Genomic DNA, 9,695 nt, shown 5'->3' with positions numbered 1-9,695 from the left:
TTCAAAGATGATTTAAGATTGCCCAGGTTTGCAGCCTGTGGACGTTTCTAGGCTGTTGTGCCTGAAGAGAAAAGCAAAGCCTTTTGAAAAGTCTCCAAGTTGATAAGTTGGGGCTATGAGTTTAGACAGGCAGGATGAACAGGAGCTGATGAAGAAAATAGGAGAGCGAATGGAGCTGCACAGAAAGAGAGCTTCAGAGCTGTGTGTGTGCGTACACACGAGCACGTACTTCCTCAGGAGATGGTGGTTGTCGAGTCCCGCTATGTGGGAACCAAATCAGAGCTGGCCCTCCAGGGCATTTTCAGAGGCAATAACTCACATGAGAGGAGATTGCCCATCTTTCTCCAGTGGAACATCAGGTGGATTTGAACTGTGTTCCTTTGGGTTTGGAGTGCAACTCCTTACTACTCAGTCGTTAAAGACTACTAGCGTGCTACAGGAAAGGCACGCTTGTTGGTGCTCTCACCATTGCTGTCGAGGTGGTTCTCACTCAGAGTGACTGTGTGTTCAGCAGAACGAAGCATTCTCCATCCCTTATCGTCCTCATAATCACCGCTGTGTGTGGGCTCCTCGTTGCAGCCTCTGAGTCAGCCCGTCTCCTTGAGGTTCTTCTTTTGTGCATGTCTCCTCCAGGGAGTGGTCCCTCCTGACAACATTTACATAGTATGTGAGACGGCGTTGTAGTATCCAGCTTAAAATGCTTCTTGAAATTGAGTAGGACACTCTTGTAGGGCCAGAAAACTGTCTCTTCCTGCTGTTATGTGCTGTTGAGTTGACCACAATCATAGCGACCCTATATACAACAGCTCTGAAGCCTGCCCTGTCCTGAACCAGTCTGACTCCAACACACATAATCCCATTGCCCCAGTTACCTTGTCAATCCATCTCATCTGGGGTCTTCCTCCCCTGCGCTCTCCCTCCACCCTTTCAAGCGTATTCTTTTCCAAGAACTGGTTCCTCCTGGCCACGTGCCCAAAGTATGTGAGACGGAGCTTCAAAATCCTAGCCTCCAAGGAGAGACTTGGTTTCACCCTCTCCAAGACAGATCTATTTGTTCTCCTGGCTGTCCTTGGTGTGTTCAGTAGTCACACTAATAAGTCATAGGTTTGGAGAGGAGATCCAGTAGCTTCTTTCCTTATTTGTGGGGAACAACTAGCCATCAAATGAGGGTTACTTTTTAACAACAAATGTCGTTAAAGATCTACCAGGACCAGTGCTCATTGTGGCAGTGCCAATACTGAAGTTGGACTGATGGAGAGTAGATTAGCATGGCCCTTGCACAAGAATGACAAACAGATTTGAGAAATGTTCCATTTTTTTTTAAAGTCAGTTTAAAGACCAAGGTGCATCTGACCCATGCTGTAGTCTTTTGAGTGACTTCCTATGCATGTGAAAGTTGGACAATGAATGAGGATGACAGAAGAGTAATCAGTGCCTGTGACTTGTGATGTTGGAGAAGCACATGGGCTATACCATGAACTACCAAAAGAATAAATAGCTTTCTATGGGAATCCCCGAACATTTAATTGTGCTAATGCCAAAGCTATACTTGGACCAAGAGGCAGTTGTCAGACAGAGCAGGGTTAACACTGCATGGTTCAAAATTGGGAAGGGTGTACGCCAGGGATGTGTCCTTTTCAACCTGTATGCAGAGCAGATTATCCGAGAGGCTGGGCTCTATGAGGAGAAGTGTGGCATCAGGATTGATGGGCGATCTATCAACAATCTGCGTTATGCAGATGACACAACCCTGCTTGCTGAAACTGAGGAGGACCTCACGCACTTGCTGCAGAAGGTCAAGGACTGCAGCCTTCAGTATGGACTGAGGCTCAATGTCAAGAAGACAAAGATTCTCACCACTGGGCCAATTGGTAGCATCAGGATGGATGGCAAAGAGATTGAGATTGTTCACAGCTTCAGTTTGCTCAGTCAACACTCTTGGCACCAGTAGCCAGGAAATAAAAAAAAACATATTGCGATGGGGAAGTCTGCGGTTAGGGACCTCTCTAAAGTACTCAAGAGCAACGGTGTCTCTCTGAAGACTAAGGTGTGCCCGATACAGGCCATGGTCTTTGCAATCACTTATTATATATCAGAGAGTTGGACAATGACTAGGGAGGATAGAAGGCGAATTGATGCCTTTGAGCTGTGGTTCTGGAGAAGAGTATTGAATGTACCATGGACTATTAAGAAAACAAACAGATTCAGCCTGGAGAGGTTTAAACCAGGCTACTTCTTGGAGTCAAGGATTCTGGGGCTTTGTCTGACATATTTTGGACATGTTGTAAGGAGGAACGGGTCCTTGGAGAGGGACATCATGCTTGGGAGGTTGGAGGGACAGCGCAGGAGGGGAAGGCCCTCTATGAGGTGGACTGATTCAGTGACTGGGATAATCAGGATGGGAGTGTCAGAGACAGTGTGATTGGCACAGGACAGAGCAGGGTTTAGGGCTGTTGTACATAGGGTCGCTATGAGTCACAAACAACTTGACGGCACATAACAACAAGAACAACATCGGAGGAAGTGTAACCAAAGTGCTCCTTAGAAGTAAGGTCGGTAAAACTCCATCTCACATGCTTTCCTGACATATGTTGTCAGGAAAGGTGAGTGTTTGGAAAAAGAGATCATCCTGGGAATGGTTGAGAGTCAACAAATAAAGGAAGACTCTCCCCAAGCTGTGTCACCACGGGGGCTGTAACAATGGGCATCAGAGATGGTGAGGATGGCACTGGAGAGGGCAGCGTTCAGATCTGCTGTTCACAGGGTTACTATGAGACATAGATGTCTCAAAGGCACATAGCAACAACAACCAGGCCCAAAGGACGGTATTTCAAAATGACTGTTTTCTACCGCAATGCCCAAATATTTGTGGGAATACAAAACTATCCAGAACTGAATAAGGTAATGTTGCTTTTTAAAACGTCATCTCACTTTGGACCCAGGAGGGTCCAGTCCTTGGAGAAGGACATGCTTGGAAGGGTGGAGTGTCAGCGCAGGAGAGGAAGACTCCAGATGAGATGGATTGGCACAGTGACTGGTGGAATAGAAATAGGGAAAGACGTGTTGGAGGCAGCGAGACTGGCTCAGAGTAGGGCAGGGTTCAGCACTGTTGTGCATGGGATTGCTATGAGTTGCAATTGATTTGATGGCACATAACAACGACAAAAATAAAGTCACTAAAAGACATCACTCCCCACAGTTATTGAGTTGATTCTGGTCCTTGGTGACCCCATAGTGGGTTTCTGAGGTTGTAATATTTATAGTCAGAATTTTTCTCCCATGGTGCTACTGGTGGATTTGAACCACTGATTTTTCAGTTAACAATTGACTGAGTCATCATAGTCCCCTAAGGAAACCACTCGCACTGAAGAACACAGAACAATTTTGTCAGAATGCCAACTAATGTTCTAAAAACGTGCTATTAAAAACCAAATAGTATCTTCTTTGAAGTCTTGTTGAATTATGCTAAGTAAGGTGTATATGCATAGATGTGTATGCAAAAAAGTATGTAATATGCTATGCATAATGCATATGTATTAGCTATCAATCTTTGCTGATAGATCAAAAACTTAAAAACTGACACATCTATGCACTACATAGGGTGCTCTGATGGCATTGTGCGTACGGAGTTGGGCTGCAAACCCAAAAGCAATGTGCCTCTTCTGGCTGTTCCAGTCCAGAGGCCACTCTATAGGAAAAAGAACAATCTCTACCTGTGTAATTTGCAATCTCTGAAAACCTGCTGGAAGGTGAGCTCTGAGTCGATTTCAACTCAACAGCAGTGAGTGAATAAATGGATTTTATTTATATATATATATATACCCTAGAGAGGGTGAAACCAAGCTGCTCCATGGAGGCAAGGATTTTGAAATTCTGTCTCACATACTTTAAAGAGACCAGTCCTTGTACAACATCATGCTTGGAGGGACTGCACAGGAAAGGAAGACCCTGGAGGAGATAGATAGACTGTGACTGTAGTAATGGGGTCAAGTGTATAAGAGATGGTGAGATTGGCTCACGATAGGGTGAGCTTCCGAGCTGTTGTTCACAGGCTTGCTATGATCTGCAGTTGACTCAACAGCAAAGAAGAACATCATCTCTATATATAATTTTTATAATTGATATAAATATAATTTAAATATATATACTGAATTTTTGGTGATAAGCCTGAATTTCAAAATTTTTTAGCAATATCAAGGAAAAAACAAGGATGTACAAGTAGCAAAACCACCCCATAAACAGTCTTATCTTTGGTTATTACTGTTTTCCTGAAGACTGTATCCAATATAGCTTATAATTTTTATCTTTATTTGCCAATTAAATCTGTATTATGGAAGTTTTGTGTCTGGTGAGATGTTAACTGACAGATCGCTAGAGCTTTGGGTATTTGTAAGGTTTCAAAGCACAGTAGATGTGTTGTTATCAAAATCATCACAGACTCTTGGTAATGATACTGCGTAAAAAGCAAACAAAACAATAGCACTTTGGGCACTTGTAAAATTTACTTATGAAGAATGAATTTGTAATACAGAATGTCAAGGCCCTTAACCAAAAATAGGAATACAAAAGAAGAGTAAACACCATTAATTAGAATTTAACCCCACAAGGATTCAAATTCAACAGTGACAACAGTGTCTCCTACTATTTTTGTGTGTTTACTGGCTAGAGTATAGAAAACACTGTTTAAAATTAGTATAGGTATATTGGGAAGAATGCTTTTGGTTAAAAAAGAAGTATTAGCACCCATTGTGGAGTTCTGGTGGTTTAGAGGCAGGAAGCTGCATTGCATTTCCAAAGACACATGGTTCGAGGCTACCAGCTGCTCTGCAGGAGAAGGATGGACAATCTCCTCTCTTAAAATTAATTTCCTCTAACAGCTGGCCACAGGGTCAGCTATGGGTTGGTTCCAACTCGAAGGTACACAACAACAACAACAACAGTAGCAGCAGCCGCAGCATCCTTTGTAGTCCAGCCCTTGCCAGTGAATTGGTTATGACACGTAGTTTCCCTAGAGAGCAAATTAGAACTGCTGCGGAGGATTTTTAAGGCCGCCATTTTTACAGAAAGGCATTCTGGTAGTCTAGTGGGTGGGGAGTTGTGCTGCCAACCCAAAGGCCAGTGGTTTGAAGCGCTAGCTGCTCTGGGAGGAGAGATGGGCAGTCTCCTCCTATGTGATTTACAGCTTCTGAAAACTCACTGGAGGGTCAGCTGTGAGTTAACTATGACTTGACGGCCATGAGTTGAAGTTGCTGAATCTTTACTGAAAAAAAAACCACCATCAGCACCTCCTCCCTTGGAAGGACTGATACGTTGGAACTCTGGACTGATTTTGAAAGCTAAGTACTCTAGGGCTACTGGTGCTGTAATTTAATTTCTAATCCAAGGCCACAAAGGGAGGTCCAATCTCATTTTAGGATATAGAGACAACTCACACATTAGAGTAACAAATGATTACTCAAATTTGTAAAAAAGATGTTAATGTGGAAATGTAGACAGAACAACCCTTACACCAATAAAGAAAACACAAGTATTCCTTAAAGAGAAGGACCATGACACTCTGTGTCACACACTTTGACCATATTACTAGGATGAGGCCAGTCCCTGGAGAATGACATCCTTCTTGGAAGGGCAGGAGGGTAAGAGAAAGAGAAGAAGACCGTTGACGTACAATCAACATCGTGACTGGAGCAATGAGCTTGAGTATAGCTAGGGCAGGGTTCAGGTCTGCTGTTCATAGGGTTGCTATGAGTCAGGGTTTACTTGATATCACCTGACAACAATAACAACATCAACAGTCTTTTTAAAGGGAGTTCTGGTGGCCCATTGGGTAAGGCATTTGTACTGGCAACCGAAAGGCAGGCAGCTCAAATCCACCAAGGGGGAAAGATAGCCAGTCTCCTTCTGTGTGATTTATAGCATCTGAAAACCAGGTATGAACCAATACTAACTCGACAATAATGAGAAGAGTCTGCTTATTTTCTGCAAATACAAAAATATATGTAGGCCTCAGAGCACAGAGATGCAATTATTCAGTGCTGCCAAATGGCCACAGCACCCCATGTCCAAATGAGTCCTGTCCAGTCACTGGAGTGCCCGAACCCTTTGTTGAGGGCACCTTGTCAATTATTTCACAAGGAAGCACTTCTTTTTCATTGACTGTTCACTTTAACAAGCTTGGTGTCTTTTTCCAGGTGTTGGACCCTCCCTGTAGCATATTCGGAGATCGTATGAGTGAAGCCTCACCAACTTTGCTTCTAGGGAACATTCTGTGTGCATCTCTTCCAACATGGATCTGCTTCTTTCTTTGGCAATCCATGGTCCATTCCCTATGTCTTTCCTTTCAATTCCTGCTTGTTTTCTTAGGGCCTGAAGCTTCAATGCCACCAATGGGTTGGGAAGGGGGAGGGCTCTGATATCAGCAGAATAAGTCCTAAGAAGGAGAGTGAAAAACCAGAGTCCAGTTCTCAGCTTTTATTTACTAAAGTCCATGACCTTGTCAAATCATTTAAATTCCCTGTTCTTGTTTTCTCATCTGTAAAATAGGAAAAGAGAAAATATCTGTTCTGCTTTATTTGCAGGCAAGAGATAAACGAATGTGTTTAGCTCTTTTGTTTATACAGGATGATACTTCTGTCACTCCCCTCCCCTTTATGTTCATTCCATTGGGAGGTGCCTGGTGCTCAAGGGTTCTGCCGATTTGTAACCACAAGGGGGTACAGTAGTCAAGAACACTTCGATTCCCAGTCTTAAACATTTAGCACATTGCAAACATTTATCCGTTGGAAATCTTGACATTTCGTTTCATAAAATTATCTGTCCTCTGTGAAGCCATGTGATGCACCCCTCTTTATATATTAACTCCATCATTTACAATTTTAATCTCCTGTTCAAGAGACAGTCCTATTCATCACCAGCCAACAGAAAAGTGATTTCACTAGAGTCCTCAAGCTTCTGAAGGCACCCTTACTCCTCTGTTTGCTGTTGTGCTGCTGTTGTCTTGGGCATCGTGGAGTCTGTGCTGACACATAGCGGCCTCATGCACAAGCCAAGGAGTCACCGCACAATGCAGCCCCATCCTCACAATCTTTGCGGTAGGCTACCAGAGCTCCCTGTTATCTCCCAGAGTCAGCAATGACTCAGTGATGCCAAAAAGAAACGTTTCTTGCTATGCCCTTATGTTTAGTCTAACTAAAAAGAATGACTCGTCCTGGAGAGGATGGAGCCAGGCTGCTCCTTGGATGCAAAGATCCTGAAGCTTCGTCTGACATACTCTGAACATGTTGCAAGGAGGAACCAGTCCTTGGAGAGGGACATCATGCTTGGGAGGGTGGAGGGACAGTGTAAGAGAGGAAGATCCTCAATGAGATGGATTGATTCAGTGACTGGGGTAATGGGGGTGGGGGTCTTTCTCTTTTTTGCCAATATTTTACTTTACTGAACATGATGATTTAGCCCTTTCTGCCCACGTGCCCAAAGCAGGGGGAGGAAGCCTCTCCATCCTTGCTTCACAGAAGCCCTCTACTTCTTCCAAGACTGATAGGTTTGTTCTCCTGGCAGTCAATAGTATATTCAATATTCTTTGCCCACACCGTAATTTAAAAGTAACAATGAGAACTTGGACTTCCTTATTCACTGTTGAGCTTTTATGCAGATGTTGCTGCCAGGGGCCGTCAAGAAGGCTGCGACTCCCAGTTGCCCTAAGTACAGCAGAACCAACACCGGTCGTGTGGTGCCATCCACACCAAGACTGCTGTGTGTGAGCCCATGACTGCGGCCACCGGCTCAATCCATCTCGCTCACTGACTCTACAATGCATGATGTCTTTCTCTAGGCTCTGGAGATCCTGCCCAAAATACCGGAACCAAAGTCACACGATTATCACGGCTAAGGAGCAGTATGACTGCACTTACTCTAACACAAGCTTGCTTGTTCTTTAGCAATCCAGGGCGTATTCAGTATCTGTCACTAACACCACAATTTAAAGGGATCTAGTCGTCTTTGGTCTACCTTATCATTGTCTAACTTTCACATATATGTGAACGCTTGAAAATGTTATGGATTGGGTCAGGAACGCATACTCCTCAAAGTGACAGTTTTGTTTTTTTTAACACTTTATGTAGATCTTTTGCAACAGATTTTCCCAGTAGAACACGTTCTTTGATGTCTTGATTGCTGCTTCCATGGACTTTCATTGGTTGTACGTCCAAACAAAATGAAATTTTTGACAACTTCAGTGTTTTGTTTGCCATAATGTTATATTTGTGAGTCTTCCTGTTTTGTGTTGAGAGGTAATAAGTAATGGAATCTGTAGGTTGCCTTGAACTTCATCAGTCAGTGCTTTCAGCTTTCTTCACTTTTAGCAAGCAAGGCTGTGTCGTCTGCATACTGGAGGTTTCAAATGTGTCTTCCTTCAATCCTGCGGCCATTGATTCATATAATCTAGCCTCTTAAATTATCTGCTCAGAACACAGATTGAATACGTATGGTGGTAGGATAGAACCTGACACACATTTTTCCCAACGCCAAGCATTGCAGTACCCCTTGTTCTGTTTGAATGACTGCTCATTCCTCATGAACAATAGTAAACATTCTGGAATTGCCATTTTCTGTAATGTCATCCATGCTTTTTTATGTGTCACAGAGTTAAATACCTGTGCATAGTCAATAAAGTACAGGTAAACATCTTCCTGGTATTCTCTGCTTTTACCCAAGATCTGTACAATATCAGCAATTATTTCCCTCATTTCACATCATTTTCTGAATTAATTTTTAATTTCTGGCACTTTCTTAAAAGTGTACTGCTGTAACCATTATTAATTACCTTCAGCAAAATTTTATTTAGATGTGATACTATTCTATAATTTCTGCATTCTCTTCACTCATCTTTTTTGGTGGGGGTGGTTATGTGTCATTGAGTCAGAACCAACTTTTGGCTGACCAACCAGAGGGTTTTCAGAGGTAGTTAACAGTGTAGGAAGAGAAGGCCCATTTTTTTTCCTGGGAAGCAGCCGTTGGATTTGAACCACCTGCCTTTGAGTTGGCAGTATGATCATTTCCAGTAGGTTAACCAGAGAGACGTCTCTCAAATTTCTGAACATGTGTGAGTGACTGCTTCCAGCATTGCGCCTGACTGTTGAAACTTCTCTGTTGCTGTTCTGTCAATATCTGATAACTTCAGCACTTTCAGTGCAGCCTGAATTTCTTCTTCAACATCACAGACTGTTGGTCTTACACGACCGCCTGTAAATGATTGAACACGAGTCCTTTTTAGTAAAGTAATTCTGTATATTCCATTCATGTTCCTTTAATACGTCGTGCATCATTTAAGATTTTGCACATAGAATTCAATATTTTGCAACTCCAGCCTTAAGCTTTCCTTCACTTGTTTTAGTTGGCTTTATCTCCATGTCTTTTCACTTCTCATTATAATACTGTAATCTCATGCTACCGTTTGAAATTTTAGCTCTTTTGCTTTATTATTTCTTCCATTTGCTTTCACTACCCTGTGTTCAGGAACAGGCTTCAAAGTCTCTTCTGATACCTACTTTGGTCTTTTCTTCTGTTCCTGTCTTTCTTAAGACCTTTTGCTTTCTTCATGTTTGGGGCACTTGATGCCTCAGTCATCTGGCCCATTAATGTTTGAGGCACTTGATGCTACCAGTCATCTGGCCCATTGATGTTCAAGGAATGCATCC

Source organism: Elephantulus edwardii, unplaced genomic scaffold (assembly GCF_000299155.1).
Source record: "Elephantulus edwardii isolate Elephantulus edwardi_28Jun2011 unplaced genomic scaffold, EleEdw1.0 scaffold00072, whole genome shotgun sequence".
In the NCBI taxonomy this organism is placed as follows: Eukaryota; Metazoa; Chordata; class Mammalia; order Macroscelidea; family Macroscelididae; genus Elephantulus; species Elephantulus edwardii.
This window is presented reverse-complemented; position numbering follows the sequence as displayed.